Source organism: Solanum lycopersicum, chromosome 9 (genome assembly GCF_036512215.1).
Source record: "Solanum lycopersicum chromosome 9, SLM_r2.1".
Classification (NCBI taxonomy): Eukaryota; Viridiplantae; Streptophyta; class Magnoliopsida; order Solanales; family Solanaceae; genus Solanum; species Solanum lycopersicum.
The window spans coordinates 15,397,088-15,419,487 of record NC_090808.1 but is presented as its reverse complement, the minus strand read 5'-3'; the positions used below and the strand labels follow the sequence as shown (position 1 = coordinate 15,419,487).

At 35.9% G+C, this 22,400-nt stretch overlaps 1 pseudogene; it reads right to left on the bottom strand.

Moving 5' to 3' along the window:
- Window positions 1–3,888: 3,888 nt before the first annotated feature.
- Window positions 3,889–5,133, bottom strand: LOC109121065 (gibberellin 20 oxidase 1-like; annotated as a pseudogene).
- Window positions 5,134–22,400: the final 17,267 nt, after the last annotated feature.

Genomic DNA, 22,400 nt, shown 5'->3' with positions numbered 1-22,400 from the left:
ACAAAATAGTGTGTGTGTGTGTATATATATATATATATATATATATATATATATATATATATATATATATATATATAAAATTCCTTTTTTCCTTGATCACTATGACTAGAAAAATGTGTCGTAGATTGAACGAAGTGCATTTTTTAAATATGTAGATTACTGATTTCAAGAGTTTATTGAAAATAGTTAATTGTAATTAGATCGAAAGTCACTATAGATTTAGAGGCATTTAGAAAGATTGTTAATTGCCACTAAATACATATTTAGCAGTAATTAAGATATTATTGTTAACGATCATTTTTACATTCCCCAATCCGGCACTCTAGACGTGACTAACAGTTGAGAACCATTGCTAGCCCAAGCGAACTCTTGGTTTGCTAACTATGATGCATAGGACTCAATATAATACACCTAAGCTTTAATAGATTAGAATTTATGAAATTTAAAGAACTTTATAACAACATCTAAAAATACTTAATATAACTAGTGTTTAAAAAAACACTTGAGAAAAATACTGAAAGCTGTCTAACTCTGCTTGTCAATGAAGCCTCTAAAATCAAAATATTGGTGTTAAAAAAAGGCCCACTACAGTTCAAAACCCTATTGCTATAGAATAATAAAAATAGATTCTACTGAGTAGATGAAGTGATCTCAACGCAACGCCTGTTGATAATCCATGATACCATCATCATAAAAATAAGCAGGCAAGATGACATTAGTATATGGAATATGCGAGTATTTAATGTATTTGAATAAAACAATACTCACATTGATAATTGAATACACATAAAGTAAGACAATATATGAACAAGTACTGAAAATCATTTGTACTTTACAATAACATATCTAGCAAAAGCATTACGAGAATACAAAACATTACATTGTCTGGCGAGTTTCCCTAACAGAAAACCACCAGTATGATTCTAGGAATGATATAACATTTCATCAACGTTTCAAGGGTCATCCTATACTTTCCAGGGTATAGGATGCTACCTATAACTGTGGATCCATCTCATAAGCCTTGTTGAGGCAGTGAGGAGTCATCTGAAAAGTGGGTGTGATCCTATTCTACGTTAGCCACTAGGTTTATTGGACTTCAAGTAAAAAAAAGATTCTTACCCAATTCACTGCTCGATACTACTCACGAAACAAACCATATAAACTATTTGCAATCACTCTTTACAGAGAAAGGGACTCATTCTTTACTTTACTTTCAATTTTCTTTACAGAAGTATTTTTTAAAGAAACTCAAGAGTTATTCTCTTTCTCTTTATCAGCTGCTAAATAGTACATATGAAACCACTTGATTCTTCCTTTAAAAAAACCTTTTTGCAACATGTTTTTAAAATGTTTACTCATGGACGTATTTTTCAAATTTGAAGTCATTGTCTAAGAAATCTCATACAATAGTATATATGAATAAGACATGTATAAGAAATCAGGGTTCATGTGATACAAAATATGAACAAAAATTTAGAATTCAATATGCATAATAGATATTCAAATCTCAATGGTTAAGGAATTCGGAACATAGAATAAGAACTGAATTCCTATTTGAATAAAACTTCTAATGAACACTAAATATAACCTTCATTCAACATTATGAGTTACCTTGCATACCTGATTATGAAGATGTTAGACCGTAAACTTTGGTGGAGACTTGATTTATCTTGATCTTGTGGATGAATGTTAGTTTTCTTTGAGGAAAATCTTTGATCTATAAATCTTTGTGCTTGATCTTAAGAAAAGAAACACTTTTATGGAGTTCCTAGATTTGAAGAACTTGGGGAAACCATGGATTGAAGGCTTCTTTTTGTATCTTGATATCTTTACTTTAAGTTATTAGATTTGTTGATGGACAAGAGGAACCCTAGGTGACTTCTGAGCTAATCTGTAAATACTTGAATATTTGGATTAATTATTTTGAGGGAAAAAGTGGTTAGTTTAATGATATACTCAGTTAAAACACCTTAAATGACTTAGAATAGGGGTAAAAAGCTTGTGAAAGAACCAAACTAATCATTGAACATATGTAGGAAATTTCTACAAAAAAACTATCTATGGTCCGTGGTACATTCAAAAATCTGTAGCGTCAGTTGTACAACATTGACTGCATGATAGGGCTTTACTAAAATGGACATTAACTTTTTCTTTGAACTATAAATGAGGATAACTTCGTGGCAATAGAAAGAGGACTCATAGAGCATTTATTATTATAAATCATGGGCCACCAAATCATATATATATATATATATATATATATAATTAAACCTTAAGCCCGCCGACATGGCACCACCACAACCAAAATTTACTTTTAAATTTGTTATTTCAAAAACTAGCATCCCACTTTCATGAATGTTGTGACTTTTATGAAGAGTTGCGACATTAATGAAGACTTATGAGTTTTATGAAAAGTTGTGACTTTTATGAAAGGTTGTGACCTTTTCGAAGTTGAATAAAAAGTTGCGAATTTTATTGAGACTTTAAGAAAGAGTTGCAATTTTTATGAAACGTTTTTACCTTTGAAAAGGATTGCAACTTTCCAAATAAATATATAAAAGAAAACCTTAGGCACGCCTACACGGAACTAGCAGAAACCAGAATCCTCTTCCTCCTCCTCCTTCACAACTAAATATTTGTTTATTTTGTTCCGGTGAAGTAACTCACTTACACCATTGCTTATGTTACAGATCTTGGTATGTATTTTTAGATTCATTAATTTATTCTTTTGTTATTAAGGATAAATGATAAAATTTAATAAATTTTATTTTCCTCTACATTATTAATGTTTGTTTCCATGTAATTTTGTATGTAAGATAATATAGTGTTTTATTTTTAATGAATGATAGTTTTAAAATATTATTTTATAAATTTTGTGATATGAAATTCTTACGCGAAGCGCGGGTAATCTTACTAGTTCATTATATTGTGGAAAATAAAATCATTTGAAGTTGACCTAAGTATTATCTTTTATCAAAACTTAATCGGTAAAGAAGCATCTATGTGAAAATTTTGTTGGGTGATCTATTTGACCTTAATATATGTTCAATCTATTCTCAAACTAGAGAATATACCTTCACACCTAAGCACAACTTAAAATGCAACTGGAAAATTTTTACGATCTTAATAAATTTTTGGGGTTTTATACATTTTTGGTGTAGTGTGTATGATGATATCTTTAAATAAAAAGCTTTGTGATCCCATGAAGAAAAATTCACTAGATTCATTGCTTTTTGAAAGAAAACAAACTTAGGAAATAACAATGTAAGAAAAGTTGAAGAATACAATTTTATTGCACTAAAATGATATATTATTGACTAATATAACAAAATATGTGTTAAACACTAAAACCTAACTCAAAGAGATAACTATGTCCTATATTTCAACTTCCATCAACCAGTGGCATAACTACATATACCTCACATCGTCCAGTTGGACACTACTCACAAAATATTACAAAATTTATAAGAAAATTGTATGAATTATATCAAGAAAAATTATTTTTCATACATATATATTAAATCTGGGACACCATTTACGAAATTTCTGAATTTTCCATAGTGTTTATTTATTTATTCAACCGCATAAAAAATAGTAGAAATCAATCGGTCAATACTATGACTAACTCTATATATATTGGTTGAATTCTTCAAAAATATCACAATGTGTGTACCACATACACCAAAAGTAATGCATTATTAAAAATCGAACATGGGTGCGGCAACAAGTTTGGGAAGTTCGAGAAACCTAGAAACTAACTTAGTAAAACTACAAGACAAGATTGACCATATATAAATAAAATTCAAGGTTTTCAATCTTGAACCTCATATGTATATATCTTCAACTTGTGATGTATTGTTCTGAAGCCACATTGAAAATTTGGAAGACTTATGTATCAGCTCTGTGATTCTTCCGAGTAAAGTCAAAGAAGGTACGCCATTAGAATTCCAGATATATTTGCGGGTTGTTGGCGTTCACCGATTTAGTTGGTGGACTCACTACTTTATCTTTTTCTAGATAAAGAATGAAAGAAGGTGATTCGTAGGAGTTCTTTGTGCAAGCAACTTTTGTATCTACCATCGCAGAGCGCCTTCATAAGGGAAAAACAAAAATTTTATAACCCGGTTGGTCAATTACGCGAAGGAAATTATATTCATGTTGTACGTCCTAAGAATGATCATGAAGTATATCATTGGACATCGTCATGTGAAAAGATCATGTATCATTTTTCACGTAAATATGTATTGTTTGTCCACTTGTCTATGTTTTTATGATTTTTACATAATACATTACCTTATTATGTAGTGCTTGCGTGTATATTTTGTAACCATAAGTGTGTCTCCTGGTAACGACAAAAGCATTGAAATTTGGGGTGACGAAGTACCATTCGTTGTCCACAAAAACATGAAATTCGTTAACACAATCTTGATGGGAACCGATAAATGATGTTAGATCATAGTGAGACCTTGCTCCTAATGTGAGCTCTGGTTTCTTGCATGGTGGATAGTAGTTGAGTTTCATAATAGATTCATTATTTTCGGATTATTTTTTAAAGTGGATCTTTTGTATGTCTAGAGTCCTCCCTAAGAGCTCCATGATCCTAAGAGAAAGTGTTCTCGTAGAATTGCAATGTTCTTGATAAACACTCCCGTATAGTTAAAGGAAAATAGGTTAGTTCATTTACATAATCGAAATGTAAAAATAGATAGTCCTTTTGTTTCCATGTCTTCGTCTAGTTTTGATTTGATATGAAGTTTAAGAAAGTAAAGAAACACTTTTAAACAATATAGTCTTAGACTAAAAATATGTAAAATGTTCTAGAATATCATTAAGTTTTGTGGTCTTAAACATGTCATGCCTAAAAAATAAAAAAAAATGTTTTTTAAACTTACCAAAAAAGAAAAATAGTTTCCAAGTTTGGCACCTTTTTAGATTGTACGGTTGCAACTCTTTTCGCAAGGTTATAAGTTATAACTATTATAAATAATTGTGACTTTCCCCAATTTCCTTGAATTCCATGTATGATTTGATCTCTTATTATTGAATTATAATTCTTATAATTGAGATTATACTTCGTCAGGTATGCTGGATTTTTAATGATTGTTCATTCTTATCTTATCACATTAACCCCATTTAGTTTTAAATTGTTGAAAGTTTTTTACATTATAACTTTCATGCATTGACTACAAAATTAAAGCAATCAAAAGTATTTTACATTACCGTAGAGAATAGTCTTAAGGGAACACTACATGTTTCATATGCATTATTTCACAGTAAAAGTATGATTTGTTTTAAGAAATCATAACCAGTTCCAGGAAGAAGTTTTAGTCCATTAAAATAAAGAACAAATATTCCTTAAAGAAGTACTTTTGAGCAATAACTGAACATAGATATTACTATGAGCATAAGGTAACATTATGGGAGTCGTATTGAGCACTTATATGGGTAATAATTAAAATAGATTGAACCCCTAATATGTGCAACTAGTATAGATAGGATCATGGTATTGCTTCGGGTGACTCCTCACTCAACCATGTTGGGCTTTTTAGATGGATACATATGTTCAGTTTTGTTTTTCTATGTTCCAGCTAGGTATAGTATGACTCTGGCAATGGGGGTTAGGCGTTATATCGTCATGAGGATCCTAGTGATGGTTTTGAGTTGGAGAAGCTCCCAAGAAAAATATAGAACATTATTTAAGTGTTGTTATTGATCTGGGACATATTTATATATATAAAAGCCTAATTAATCCCAAATGTGAGCTATGTTTTTGAAAGTGTAATTCCAGATCATTGATTTTTATGGTAAATGATGAGTCCAATATTTGACTCATTTAGGGCTTTGTTTTGTTATTTTAAAAGCATCAGATGCCTAATTTATGCGATAAACTTATGTTAAAGCATCATTGTCAGGTATATGAGCAAATGAGAAAGGCAAGGACACTAGTAGGAAAAAAGAAGCAAAACAAGCTGAAGAAGATGAGAAAAGACGTTCACGGTGATCAGCAGTACAAATCGGTGAACCACAGAGTGGTTCTCTATTTCTCCTATCGTTCTAGTGTAACCTACCTTGGGGGGAGTGATCAAGCCGGTGACATAAATGGGCCATCAGCGAAATGCCGATGGGTTCAGCGATAGCACACTCAATAACCCAAATTAAAAGGACTTGGATGCTAAGAACCAATAAAATTATGGTATGGAAGAGAGCAAAGTGCGGATCGCCAAACCACTCGATAAGCCCGACTTATCTCGCCCAAATTTTGGGAAACTATAAATTGAGTTTTAAATTTTAGATTTATTATCATGTAGCTAAACTATCATTCACTAGAGTTCTCTTTGAGTTTTAGAGTTCCATTATAGACTTTGAGGCTTTATGAGGCTCAAATTTGAAGATTTGTAAGTAGTTCTTTGAATTTAAACTCTGGAAATAATGTAAAGGCTTGGATACTATTACCCAATGGATGGCTAATTGATTTTTTTAAATCTTTTTATGATGTTTAGCTAAAAATCCAATTCTTGAGGTGTATAATGTGTTTATGGGTTGAATTAACTTGTGGGTATTTTTACTTAGTGAAGCGGGTTTAACCATTAGTTGCGTTTTAATCAATGAATTTTTTGGAAATGAAGTTCTAATTTTGACTTCTTAGCTTGGTTCAAAGAGAGTTTTGGAACCAAAGCTGTTGGTTAATGGTTTATAAGTATTAGGTTGATATGGATTTAGATCAGAAGAGTTAATCATAAACATGATCCTACCCATCCAGCTTGAGAGAGTGGATCTATTAAGGTTGTGGGCTGTTCTCAATTTCTAAGTTTGTTGATGTTTGAAAGAAGTCACATTAAACATGATAGTTTTTCCTAATAAAACTATTTCACTAATAGTTCAGTCTACTTACTGATATTTAGCTACTTATTAGTAATTTCAATTATCCATATAGTGAAATTTTCCTATAATTGATCACATCCCCAGAATTCCATGTTATTTTCTCTTTTTTTTTTTTATCATTGTAGCTAATAATTGAAACAAAAAAGCCCCCATCTGACATTCTCCTCATCCCCTTAGACTTTTTTACATGTCTTTTTCGATAACTAATATTCCTATAACTAATTAGACCATGTTTGTACTTAGATGTTTGACCCCAACACTTTGTTGGGATTTATACTAGTTAACGATCGTTCACACCAAGTATTCGATGAGTTGTGCTTAAAACATTAAATAAAATGGTGTTGTTGCCGAGGAATGCTGTTGTATAGAATACTTTTATTCAAGTGAAAATGTGATTTTGTTTTGTTGTAGTTGAATCGAATTACATTGGTTTATGTTTCTGTTGCTTGTTTTGAACAGTGGAAGACCTGAGCGTAAACAAGAGTTATGGTAGTAAAGTGGGCTACTAAGACAACATTGGAAATCTTAATGATGTGAATGACCCAATTCAATTCGGTGGTATTAGTGCAATTCATCTACCGCCTTTTGATGGTAATGAAGTCTCCCATTTTAAGAGCACAATGCTACAACTTCTCCAAATGAAAGTATTATATAGAGGGTTTGCACATGAAGACCCTCTATCACAACCAATGACTAGACCCCCAGACGTAACTCGACGTACAATACTTTGAAGAGTGTCATACAAGATTTATATAATTTATAACTTAATACATAAGAAAATGGTATGAAATTTAAAAGTTTAATCGGTACAAAAGAGTTTTTATAAAATAGTGGAACTCTAACTTTTTCTCACATGATCATCTAATACAATAGTGGAAACAATAATAGGGTCGCAACTCTTTAACATAGTCTGATACATAAAATGACACAAGAAAACTAGAAATGAACAACTCTCTCCCTTGAACCATGTCCACTAGCTTTGGAGAAAATCAGTCCAAGCTTTGAACACTAGAAGTCACATTAAGATTCGGAACCTACACTTTCTAAGAATACATAAGAAATATGCGTTAGCATAAATGTGTACTTAGTTTGATAACTATGAAAAAAATAAGTCGAAAAAAACATTTTGGTTGAAAATAATACATTTAAAAAGTTTGAGAAATGCATCTTTTAGTATAAATTCGTAAGGCATAAGCATATTAACCATGTAAGTCATTATGACACATTGAAATCATCATGTAAGATACCCATAAGTTACATTTGTGCAATGTATGAATGATATCCTATAATGGTACTCACAATTAGTACCATTTTAAGGTAGTCATATACAAGGAACAGTCATATTCAATAAGCCATGACAACGAAAGTAACTAATATAAACAATCCAAGTTAAGCATTCATCATTACATTAAGCGTTTAACTCAACATTCCCATTAGCATCATTATGGTCACGTTAATTTCATTAGACATTATGACATTAAAGAAACACAACACAGACATCTCAAAGTCTACATTCAATGCATGAATGACATCCCATACTACCACCCACACTTCATCAACCTCTTGAGTAACTATAGCACGTAACTCATATGATGGGAATAAGCATTAACATATATCGACCATGTGAGCAATCACGTAATCCGGTGTAATTTTCCAAACCAAAAGAGTTGGTCTATTTGTCTAAGGTAGAACCAATAACATATTCGCTTAGTTTGATCCACTGGCTAAGTCCTAGGAGGGAACATAGTTATGGGATAAGGAAAGTGTTCATAGAAACCTGACCTAACATGGGGAGAGATTCCACCTTACAATATCCACATGGTGCTAAGATTTAAATTTCATAAAGTAGTTCATTTTCATTAAAATTAGTATACTTGATAGGGCTATGACCATTAGGTCTACCGATCCAAGGTACCTTAGTACACACACATTAAAGGGCCACCACCATAGGTCTATCATTTCAAGGTAAATAATTAGGATAACTCATGGAATCCTCAAGAAAGGTCCACCACCATAAGTTTACCAATTCAATATTTATCATTAAAGTAGTTCATAGACTCATCCTTAAAGGTCTACCACCACTAGGTCTACCGGTTAAGGACAAAGCCTTAGAATACTTCATTAATTATTTATGAAAGGGCTACCACCATTAGGTCTACCGATTAAATGTTCATTATGTCAAGATACTTTAGGTACACAACAAGATATTTCCTACTACCAATTCAAGGTATACCAATAAGGATCACTTTCAGTTACACAGGAAGATGATACCCTTAGCCTACCAATTCAAGGTATAATAATTCACTAAAGAAACCTTTCACAAAATTTCATCATCAATCACACATGTATAATTGAGAATAACCATTAAATAATATCACAAATTGTATTGTAGTGAAACGTTACTTTCATTGAAATCATAAAACATATACATAAACATCATAATATACAACAATCTTCATAATTTTCCCTACAAGGGATATGAATAAAAATTAAACCAAACATCTAGAATTACTAAAAAAGATAAGGGCAATATCATCATTTAATAACTAAATAATATGCACATAATCACTTGACATGCTTCTATTATCAATCAACCCACATCATAAATTCATAATTTAGCAATATGGGAAATACATGGGTTCTTGAGGATTTTAATCATGAATAAAAATTAAATAATCAATTCAATCATAATCCATAAAAAATCAACCATTATAAATGTTTGAAATAGAAACCATGACTTAGAGTGAAATCTTAACTTTTGGGGAAATTTGAAAGTTTTGAAATAAAAGTTTTAAAGGGACTTTATGGGTGAAAGCTACCATAGATAAAAAGCCACCATACCTTAATGGTGTTTTACCACTAACTTGAGAATAAATACATTTATTTTTAAATCCCTAGCCTCCACTACTACTTCTTATTCTTCTTCTTCTTTGGGAACTTTTAGAGAGAGAAATTCTGGAGAACATGAACTATTTTGGAATTTTGGGAATAATGAAGTAATGGGGTGTTTAATTACTTAAAATCATTTATATATGTGATACAGACCTATATGAATCAACCCCATTAATTAACTAACTAATTAGGAATTTACCAAAAAGACCCTCCCAAGGCAGCCTACTCCCATGAACCACGACAGGGATCACGAGCCGTGGATGGTGCTGCCTGTGCTCCTTGGGATCTGTCTAAGGTCTTGAGTATTGACCTTCATAGTTTGAAGGCATGACAATAAGCCTTCCCACAAGCTGTGCTCTATGTCACTTATCTTAATATGGCTCGTGGTCTTTAGGTATTATCTTGGCCTCAAGACTTTGCCTGCCACAAACCTAAGGATTCATCAACAAACCCTTCACGAACTGTGGTCAAGACCAGTGGATGTGAAGGTGGTCGTGGTATTGAGGCAGAACCTTTCCAAGGTTGGAGCCTAGGACTTTGGTTTAGACATTGCCCCCTTTGCCTTGGCACTTGAGTTTGTGACCCTCAACCTAACCTCGACGTTAATCGTTACGATTAGACTCTAGTTTAACCTACTATTTTTTTGAGTCTTTACATTATCTCCCGCTTCGGAACATTCTTGCGTGAATGATGGTTTAAACACCTTACATAATTTAAGACCCAAGACTAGAAACCCATCATGCATGTAACATCATAGAAATTCTTAAAACAAGGAGGAAATATCAGCTCAATCTCAATATACTCAATGCAACACAAGGAAGTAGGAATTATATCTAACCACCCATTATGTATTAAAACTTCAACAATTCTCATATCATTGGAGGAATTTCCTTCTCAAACTCATAGCACGCTAAGCATAACATCATGAAGAAATTATGCAATTACTCTCAAAAGAACATTTAAGTATGTTCAACAATAGATCTCATAAAGCATATAGGTGGCCCATACTGAATGCACATCAACATGAGGAATATAAATCATGAATGATCATTATTCCATTAAACAATAATTTCATCAAGAACATGAATAATATAAAGAGATCAGGGTAACACATAATCACACATGAATCTATAACATGAAACAAGCCAAAAGGAACTTTTTATGTCAACCTTGAATAGGAATAGAAAAAAGTGATTGGGATATTGAAATTTTCCCCACAACCTTGCCTTCCAAGCATACCATCTGCCCCAATGGGAGAAAACTCATACTAAAGCTAATATGAAAAAGAGCATATGTACCTTCATAAAACATTTGCATATATAAAGAGTTACCAACATACCAGTGCTTTCATTCGGAAGGGCTCCTTTGTCCTCTCTAGTAGAATCCTCTAATACTAACCCTTACTAAAAGACCACTACTCAACATTTTCATGGAATGTACATCCTTACTGTTCTATTTACTAACTTTTAGGTTTAAGATCCAACGCGATAATTTTAAATTGGAGAGGTTCTCATTAAGAAACTCTAGCTCACTAACAAACTTATCAACACCACTCGAGGTCTCCTATGAGCTTACAAAACCGGGACTAAACTTTCCGAACATACTACACCCCTCAAGGTGAAAATTTTAAGAAAACCTAACTCATGAATATGAAGAACACCCAACATCCTTTCTATCTAAGCACATAATCCACCCCTTGAAGTAAGTCTATACAGACTCTTCTCAGCCTCATTTCTTTCAATTCTAAGGTCGGAGCAAGTCATCACTAAGACTTCACACCTGATTAATGTTTCAAAGACACTCCATCCATTTCTAAGTGTCAACGATCGCTATTCAGTATAATTACCCAAAAAAATGCATTAGGGTTGATCCTATAGAGAGTAGCATGTTGTTCGAATTCAAAAATAGAAGAATAACAACAACCTATTCAACTAACAATTTATTATTATCAATCCACACCTTTTTTTATTAAACTTCAAATTTTAAGTTATAATTATCAAATTAATTTAACACTTAATAGGAGACAATTAAAAAGTGAGGTAATGCTTGGGGAATTGACCAACCCATTAATGAATTCAACATAGTGTATGAATATTGTTTCTCACAATGGGATATATTATTGTGGGTAGATAGGACTATATGCCAAGCTATTTTCTCTAGAACTATTACCTTATAATTGTTGAATTCTCTAAAACTTCAGCACTAGATGGAATATCCCTAGGTATTGTCCTCATCAAATCTACTGTCTCGAGCTACATACAAAGGACATATTCTATATTTTACTCTCTCAAGATATGATCATTGTGTCCACTACTAAGGGTGTTCAACTATCTACTTTAGCTATGCTATTCTCTCTCGAGGAAAGTACAAAACACTAATCTAATACAATAATCATGAAAGATGACCTCAAAACGCAGTAGCAACTCAAACCCACTTAAATTAACCCCATTATGTTCAAATTAATAACACACATAGTAGAACTCAACAATTGCTCACACAATGAAATCCCCAAGAAGATGGTTTTAGACAATCATAGTAAAAATTAGAAAATCAACATCTACCATGTTTTTTCATAGGTATTCAAATAGAATTCGACAGTCAAACTTAACTATAATCTTTAGTGATACAAAATATCTAACAAAACTTTCTTAAAAAATAACCTAAAATTCCTCCTGGTAGTGTATATTCTCTCAATCTTGCATTTCTCTCCTTTCTGAATACTTCCTATCTAGAAAAAATCAATTTAAACAAGTTTGATGTGTGACTGTTTAAGACCAATCATCCTGGTAAGTCCACCTTCGCCAAACATTCAATGGCTTGCTGATTGCCCTTCCTCTCACCTTCTTTTTTCACTCCTTCTTGGTCCATCTACTATAATTATAGGCGATACAGATTAGGATTGATGAACAATTTCATGAATCACACATTTTCCATTCATTTCTCATATCAACACTTGTTTGAAACTCCATCAACACTTTTGGCGTCTTGGTCATCCCTTGCCACAACGATCAGCGACACGCCAAATGTAATTACTGCTCACCGGAGTAATCCCTAGTTTAGTTGCAACATTCTTTAACATTAGGCGGTTAAGTGGAAACTTGGTTATTCTCCAAGTGACAAGGGTGATCTCTAGGCCTTCATGTCCTCATATCTTTAGCTCACTATGTTCATTTTTGCACATTAATGTTCATGCTTCATTACTTAATAAAAATCCTAAAAATCAAGGGTTTTGGATCAACTATTGTCACAAAATAAACATATAAGGAAACTAATCTCGCCAAATAAAGCCCTGAATTAGTCCAAACCATGGACTCATTAACACCCTGATACGCTCAAACTTACTTCTCAAAGAAGAAGTAAAGCGGTCGTACCAAGTAAAGAACCCTACTCATGAGGTTTGGATCATTTCCATGAGGAAAATAGTTCAGACTTAACTTTAATCTATTATTACTATTATTTAGTCAAATATTTCATTAGAAAACAAAAGACATTAAAAAGGGTTTTTTTATTTCTAAATGAATGAAAATAACTAACTAAATTAATGTAAACAACTAACAGATTCAAATATTGGAGTTTAATCAATAAATTAAAGTAACTAGGGTTTAAGTATTCCCCACAGGTTCATAACTTTATAATTCTAACTATAACAATTCTTGCACTGTATCTTGCATGCAAAGTGATAAGTTATTTATTTCTAAATCCTTGGTCCGACATATAGAAAATTTCACTCCGCACCTTGGTTCGGCTACGTGTGTTGCTATACTAACCCTTACCTTTACCTCATATTAAATATTGTATTCGATATTTGAGTAAATTATTACCTTTTACCAATTAATACTAGCCTATTAGATAGTAAACACTAAATCTATGTTGATAATTATTTTCCTATTATCTACCTCCTTGGTCCATCAAGAAGCATTAAGGCGATTTCTAACGTTGGCCATCCATTAAAAAGACTTCTAAACAAAAGAATTATCAATACATACAAGACACTATTCTAGAATTGTTATTTTAGTTAGATTTTACCTCATTATTCACCCATGGTTCCCATAACCCTAGTTATGGAGTTTAGTTACCCATAGTCATAATCACAATATTCATATACATAATTCAAGAATTCATGGATTTACATTAATGAGAAAGAATAAAATCCAGAAGTTCACTTGATTAATCAACAAACTCACCAATAATCAATTCCAGAAAAAGTGTATCAAATACTGAAATTAATCGAGGACTAAAGATTCTCCAAAAGTATAACAATCACAAAGTCTAATAACAAAGATTCTACTAACAAAGAGTCTGACCCCAAAAACGAAGTTTTTCCAACTATTTATAAAAAACAAAAAACTAATAAAAGAAGGACTGTAATTGCTGAAAATCTATCAAAACGCGTCTGATTCGACGGACCTCGTGATGGGCCATCGTGGTCACGACGGGCTGTCATGGCCTCAGTTATCCTATACTTTTCAAATCCTTCTTCTGCCTTCTTCATTACCCTCGACAAACAGGTATGACAGACCATTCTAAGCACAACGGTTCGTCGAGGGTCTTTGTTCCATAAAACTTAAACTTTTTGGAATTTTGGTACAAGGACTACTCTATGATAATCACGACGAACCAGCAGGATGGGCCGTCGTAGCTATGAAGGTCCGTCATGAATTTTGTAATCCCACACTTAGGTCAGACTTCCCATCTTTCTTTAGCAGCTTCACTACGATGCCACCTACGGACCGTCACAAGCTCGACGGACTGTCACAGGCCCCTTAGGTGTTAACTTTTATGCATTTCTTGCTAAAAAACTTCCGCGTTCATCTTTAGACAAATTTCCTGCAAATAAAGAGAAATTTACATAAAATCAATACAAAAAGGCTTTTGGACACACTAAATAAAGGAAAGAGCATTAAAAATACCGTGAAATCACGGTATATCAACACCCTCAACTGAAATTCTTTGTTTGTCCCCAAGCAACGCACTATGACTCATTACAAAATCTTTGTACAATAGTATCCTTGTTTTAGCTTTTGCAATCATTTGGCTATCAACCCCGATCAGTCTCATCATGTTTATTAATGTTATCACTATTAGGAATGAATTATGTGGAATCAGACCATGACACAGACTCACCACACACTCACACCTAGCCTCTTCAATTTGTCACCGAGGTGCTAATATTTCTTGTAATGCAACTAGTGTCCTCACTTAAAAACAACATCCTCATTTTTCACACAATGATTTCAGTTTGAGTATAAGGATTACTTTTCAACACTCACTCTCAGAACAAATTCACAACTCATTCATACATATTTCTATAAGCTTGCCCTTATTTTCACTGCTTTAAGTTTGCCATACAACTCTTAGGATCACGATAGGACTTTCTTAGCTTGAAACATAGGCTCAGCGTCAGGTAGGGTATATATAGGTATACTTTAGTGACTTTTTGCCCTCCTTGACATAACGGCTAAACATACCACTTTTTATCATTTTATACGCCAAATTTCTCATATATTTTCACCATGCTATTTTCCCTTCTTTCTTTATTTGTGTAAGTGAATCTCTTCTTTTCTTGCTTGTATTTTTTTTTATTTCACTTTTCTTTCAACTGGTTCTTGAGTCACTTTACTTTTGTTCTTTCTCTTTATTTGTTCTTTCAACATCACTTTCCAGAGCATTCCTCATAAGAGCCACCCTCAACTCATGGCTTTGTCAAAGTAAACAATACCTAAAGTTGGTCCAGGGCCACAAAAAGGTTGTTTACTACATTAGCCACCCTCAACTTATGCTTTTGGCATATGCTGAGGTGCACATGTCCGAGGAGGGATTAGGGCCACCACATTATTCCCAGAAAAGATCAGTTGGAGTGAAAAAAAGAGGTATATTTTAAACTCAAATCATATGGATCAAAGAGGGATTAATTTTATTCGTTTTTTAATTAGGCTAAAAATTGGTTATATAGAACAAGGGCCTATGATCCTTTCCTAATTGTTTATTACATCTTACTTTTAGTAAGACTAACCAAGCAAGTTCTAGCTCAATACAAATAGTGGACTATTGAAATCTTCCTCACACTCACTTGACATCTCATTACTCTACCAGATTATTAGACACCTAGTTCGAATTAAAGACTTAGGGTCATGCAGTGGTGTATCTCTGTCATGCTTAAAGCCATACATTTATCAATTACTATGCCTAATCATGCATCATTTTCATTACATCAGGATATCATTTTAGCCATCATGCTTCGAGTTAAACTATGTACACAAGATATAGACATGCCGGTTCAACAATAAAAAAAATCAGTCGCTTGGGAAAAAAGAACACAAGCAAGAAAACCCCAAAAGAGGATCGTGAATTGGGATACTCATACTTCACCCTAGCACTCACTTTCCATTTACCTCACCCTCAACAAAATGATATGCAATTATTGCTAATAAATAAAAAAATTATAATACGAGAGTGGTAGGTGAAGTAAACCTGGGGCGCAAAGCGCCGACGATCAGCAAGCTTGTGGGTCCGGTTCCCCGGAACCCACTACCTCCGTAGTTTGGACACCCTCAGTAGTGTCCTCATTAGCAACAACACTATCAGCAGTGCCTCCCGCTATCGCCACATCTCTAGAGCTAGATGCCCTAGTAGTTGACTCTACAACCGTGATCTGACGTGCCTCCTCATCAACAAGCAAGGCTCTCATCGCAGCCTCCATCTGATGACGCTCCTTCTTCCGTGCTCTAGCCTCATCCTCCTCTCGAACCTTGCACCTCTTGGCATGCTCTCGAGGGGGAGGTGGTGGAATCTTATAAGTAACGAATAAGGTTGCCATCATTGTGTCCTCAGCAGGCTCTGAAGAAGGGGCCTGAGACTCACGCACCCTAAACTCTAGGATCATATCAATGTCCGCTCATAAGACTCTCAACAACAGCCTAAAAGGTCGACACGTCGACCTGAGGGGCTGGCCGGGCTAGCACCCGCAACTCAAAAGCGTCCAAGCGCTGGTGAACCTCAGAGATATTTTTCTCTGTGTGCTGGACCATTTTACGCTCCAAGCGCTCTTCTTCCTCAGCAATATACCTCTGCATCCAAGGCTTGATGTGATGCAGAAGTGTAGCCATCTGTGACTTTAGTTTCTAGACCTTCGAAAGCAGGACCAGAGCAGAGAACGGGGTTGAGCGAGAGGAGCTAAAGGCAGTGCTACTACCAGGGATAGACTTAACCGGGGTAGTGTCAGTGGTTTCAGAACCAGCCTACGTAGCCATTCGAGCATGTGCTACCGTATCCGCCAGTTTTTCACCAAGTGGAGGCAACTCTGGACGGGGACCTCTGTGTGGAACCAACACATTGGACTCATCCCTGATGAGGCCGATATCAACAGTGCTCAGCGGAGTCTTGAGCTGATAAATGTGCCAGATGGTCACACTTGCGGACATGCATATGGAAAATATCATGCACGGAAAAGGGTAAGTAGTTGTGACCTTGAAATCCCTCTTGTGCATGACCACCTGTAGAAGCCAAGCGAAGTCCACCTCAAACCCAGCTATCATCGCCGCCATCAGAACTGCACGATCCCATGTGACAATATTATCAGCAGCTGGGGGGGAAAGGCAGTGGCAGACAATCAACCATAAGAACTTAGCCGTGAAGATGAAGTTAGCCTTCTTGATGGTTCCCTTCGGCTCCGTTACCCAATCGACACCCTCTCAATGGATAGATAAGTGCAGGGACATCCACCTATTGGTGATCTCTCTCAGTGATGGCTCACGCAAGAATTGGCCATCTTTTACTATTTTCCACTGATAGTCGAACTCGCTGTTGAGAGGGGTCCTGTTGGCATCAATATCCTCAGCGTACAGATACCGACAGATGGTAGGCAGGGAGATGTCAACCTGTATGCCACATACTCGGATATGCTCAAGTAGGGCCTGTTTGGCGGGGGTAGCCCGTCTATCTATCTGTGATCGCAGAGCAGCCACATAAGAGGCATAGAACTCTCGGACTAACTCCTCACTGTAATGGCCCGAAGAACGAGCTATCCACTCAAGCCTGTGTCTGGTGAAGAGACTGTGGATCTCTGGCATTGTGGGGAGACTTCTCGTAAGGAGCCGCCTCTCTAGTGTTAGGGTCCGTATCATAACGCCTTTATCATTTAGAAACATAGAACATAATACACTTGATATTGCCCGTCGACATACCACCGGTTGGGAAGGTCGGCAACCGAGGTGAGAGCACCAGTGGGTGAGCCTGGAGTGGAATTAGGACTGTCAGCCTCATAAGACGAGGTAGACTGTGAAGATCTAGAGGTGGTAGAGACTTCAGCGGACCCGAAGGCTTCCTCCTACCACAAAACTCCTAAGGATCCAGACGCTCCTTCTTCATATGTAACTGACCCAGAAGGTGTGCCGGTCAGTGTGCGCTCCTCATCAGACTGGGAGGTAGTGACTACTCGTATGCCACCTTTTGGGCGTAGCTCTTGTAGCATACAATTAGAGATAGTATCAGTAAAGAATCAATATTAGTACGAGAAGGATCAAACAAGATGAGAAAAAACAGCACAAAAATAAATATAAGAGCTAAGTTGTAAATGACTTTTCTACGGTAACAGTGAAACATGACGGACCAGGTGACGACTCATCGTGAGTACGAAGGATCGTCATGGGTTCCGTCATGTCTTACTTCAACTATATTGATGTAGAGACCCTTGAAGGAAAGTCTCTGACAAGTATGATGGCTAAGCAGGACGGACCGTCGTGATAATGACGGTCTATCATTGATGTCCGTCGTGGGGTACTTAGAAAAAAGTATGGAGACCCTCAAGAGATAAGTCTCTGACCGTCATGACGTTTGTGCAGGACAGACAGTCGAGGGTATGATGGTCGGTTGTAGATGTCCGTCAGAGGACACTTAGAAAAAGTTGGAGATCGTTAGGAAAAGGGTCTGGGACAACCAAAATAGTTGTTCAGGACAGGCCCTCGTGGGAATGATGGTCCGTCGCATGTATCCGTTGGTGGACAATTAGAGAAAACGAACAGTGGGGTGTTGGAACAGACCCTATTACGGTCCGTCATAGGTACGACGGTCCGTCATCGGGGTCTCTTTCTGTCATTCAGTGATTGAACTGGGGATGCCACAATCATCCCCTACGACTCAAATGGTATTCTTAGTGTTAGCCTACATGTTTATAACCCAAATACCTATCAAACTAGCAATGCTAAAGCACCTATCCCTACAGTTTTAACAATGCAATTTGAGGATTCTCAACCTAGGTCAGACAAAATTGGAACAAAGATTGAAGACCCACCAAAAAGAAATATGCTAAAACGAATTAAAAAATAAAAATTCAATGTAAATGGGTAGAAATCAGAGACACATACCTGAGAACATGAAAAAGACAGGCAAGTGAGACACTTAGTTAGCAAGAACAGAACCACAGTAGTAGACTCCGACCAGTAGAGAGTAGATTTTAGGAATTCGGAAATTGGGGAAGTGATCAGTTGATAGAGAAGAGAGGTAGGAAGTTGGAAGTTTGAAAGGGAGGGAAATGGGATAAAGAGGGAAGGAAATGGGTGAAATGAAGGGGTGGGGATTTTAAATGTTAGCAATTTTTAAAATACCCCCAACCGGGTCGGGTCGGGTACTTTCATTAATAATGCAACAAGTCCTCGACGACGGTCCATCGCAGATGCAACGGTCCTTCATTGTTCCATCGCGTGTTCCCTAGTTTTGAAAATAAATGAAGGATGTAGCTGGCACAACGGATTCATGCGACGATCCGTCACAAGCGTGAAGGTTCGTCGATGTATCCGTTAGTAAATGTTGTAGGGTGATTTTCTATAGAATTTCGTGGTGATGTGCCTGTAAATTTAAAATGCATTAGTAGAAAATGCTACAATTACTAGAAAGAAAACTATAAGTATTGGGTTGCCTCCCAACAAGCGCCTGATTTAACGTCGTGGCACGACTGAACACACTTGATTACTCAGACTTCATCAAGATGGTATGCCTCGATTACTTCATTTGCTGATTCGGCATGCCCGAAATAGGTTTTTATTCGTCATCCATTTACCTTAAACCGCATACCCTCCTTGGTTTCTAACTCAACTGCTCCATGAAGGAATAGTTGGGTAATCAAGTAAGGGCAAGTTCATTTGGACTTGAGCTTGCACAGAAACAAATGCAACCTATAATTGTATAAAAAACACCAAATCCCCAACCATAAACTCTCATTTTTCAATTTTTAGGTCATGGTGCTTCTTCAGCTTTTCTTAGTAGGATATAGCAGATACCGATTGGAGCTCACCGCTCTTCCTCATGGACCTACAAATGTTGAAGGTCGCTTCTTCATTGGTCAACCAAAATTTCATGTGCCCCTTTTCCATATAAATGAAGGTTGTACCCGTAGCAAGGAATGGCCTCCCAAGAATAATAGGCAATTTAAAATCGACTTCACAATCAAGAATAACAAAATCTTCTGAAAATATGAATGACTCCACGTTTACTAGCACATCATGGAGTATCCCTATAGAACTTTTTACTGTTCGATCGGCCATCAGTAGTCGCATCACAGTGAACTTTGGATCACCCAAACCCTACTTCTTGTAAATCGCGAGGGGCATGAGATTTATGCTTGCCCCCAGATCACATAATTCTTTCGCAAAATGTAATGACCCAACTATAAAAGAAATAGTGATATTTACCATCTTTCGCAAAATGTTATAACACACTGATATTTACCATCTTTAGTCTTTTTCACTAATCTTTGAGGAAAGGGGGGTGGTCTAGGGATGGGAATCACCTTTGTAGGAACTTCAACATATTTTCCAGTGTTATCTTCTATTTCACCACTAAACTCTACCACTTTATCATTATCTTTTATCACCTTTTCCTCATTAGACGGCATAGGTGGGTCAATGGTTTGCTTACCACCCTGAGTAGTGATTGCCATACAGTGTGAATAATTTTTTGGATTTTTAACAGTGTTACTAGGAAGAGTGCCTTGTTGCTGTGTGTTCACGGTCGCATATAATTGGGCCATTTGCAACTCAAGCTGCTTAATCGATATTGCATATGTATCAACTTTCTACCCAATACCTGCTAAATCACCCCTTAACTCTTTAATATGCTCATCACTAGCATCGAACCTCCTCATCATATTGTGCAACATATCCTCAACTCTTGCCATACTATATCCACCATCCCTAGGAGTAACTTCACGATTTTGAGGAGGGACATAGGGCCCATTCCTATCATTTTTGTTACTATAGTTACCCCTGTTGAAGTTGTTGTCGCGGTTGTAGTTTCATTCTCGGACATAATGACCCTCACGATTATAGTTACCATAGATTCAACCTTGGTTTCCTTGACCTTGGCACCAATTCTCCTGATTTGAGCCTTGGGCACTCGGTCGGAAACCCCCCGCCTTCTCATTTACCACATAGGAATTATCCACATAATAGCATTCATCATTTGGTGGTGGTGGTTTAGACAAGTAGTTAACTGCATTTATCTTTTCTGCTTCCCAAGTGACATGTTATAATACCAACCCATGCTCAGTTCTCATATGAGCCATCCCTTCACGAATCTCATCCATGGCTGGGTTGTGAGTGGATTGCACTGCGAAGTTATTTCTTCCAGTATCTGACTTCTTTGTACTCCAAGCTTTATTAGTTCGGGAGATTTTCTCTAACTTTTTCAGCAATCTTGGCATAAGGACACTCCCCATAAGAACAACCTGCTATAGTATCCAATACCGCTTTATTATTATCATTTTGTCCCCGATAGAAGTATTCGTTCAGTGATTCATCATCTATGCGGTGATTGGGGACGCTTCTAAAAATGAGGTGAATCTATCCCAAGAACTACTAACTGACTCTCCTGGAAGTGCCACAAAGTTGGTCACTCTGTCTTTGTGGTTTAGTTTCTTGGAGATCGGGTAGTAACGTGCTAAGAAAGCGTCCTTTATTTTGTTCCAAGTGAAAATTTATTTATAAAAGAGCTCAGTGAACCAAAAAGCAGCCTCTCCTGTCAGTGAGAGAGGAAAGACTCTTAGCACTATTACACCTGATAGGGATGCTACTACCTCTTCATACCCTTAAATTTCAAACTCATCATAGTTAGCAAGCATCACTTTAGTGGCTCACTCACATGTCAAATGGCTCATACTAGACACCCCTTCATCAATAACATCAGCCTAGGAAACCACGTGAATATCACTTAGGCGTTTCATTGACTAAGACACATCAAAGGTTTCTTCATTATCAATTACTTGAAACTTTAATTCTTCTCCCTCAACATCAACCAACGGTCTTTTGGTTTCCTAGAATGGGTCACCCAAAATGATCGGAATATCTGGATCTACTTCCAAATAGATAATTAAAAAATAAGGTGGGAAAATGAATTGGACAAACTCTACAAAGTTGTGAGAAAGTATCCCCACAGGACGTTTAATTGATCGGTCAGACATCAAGAGTATCATTGTTGTGGATTTAGACTCTGCCAACCTGAGTTTTTTTGTAGATCACATATGTCATAAGGTTGATAATTTCTCCTAAATTGCATAGGGCTTTAGAAAATTGTAGTACGCCAATAGTACAACAGATGGTAAACGCTCCGGTATCTTCTCAATTTTTTTCATAAGC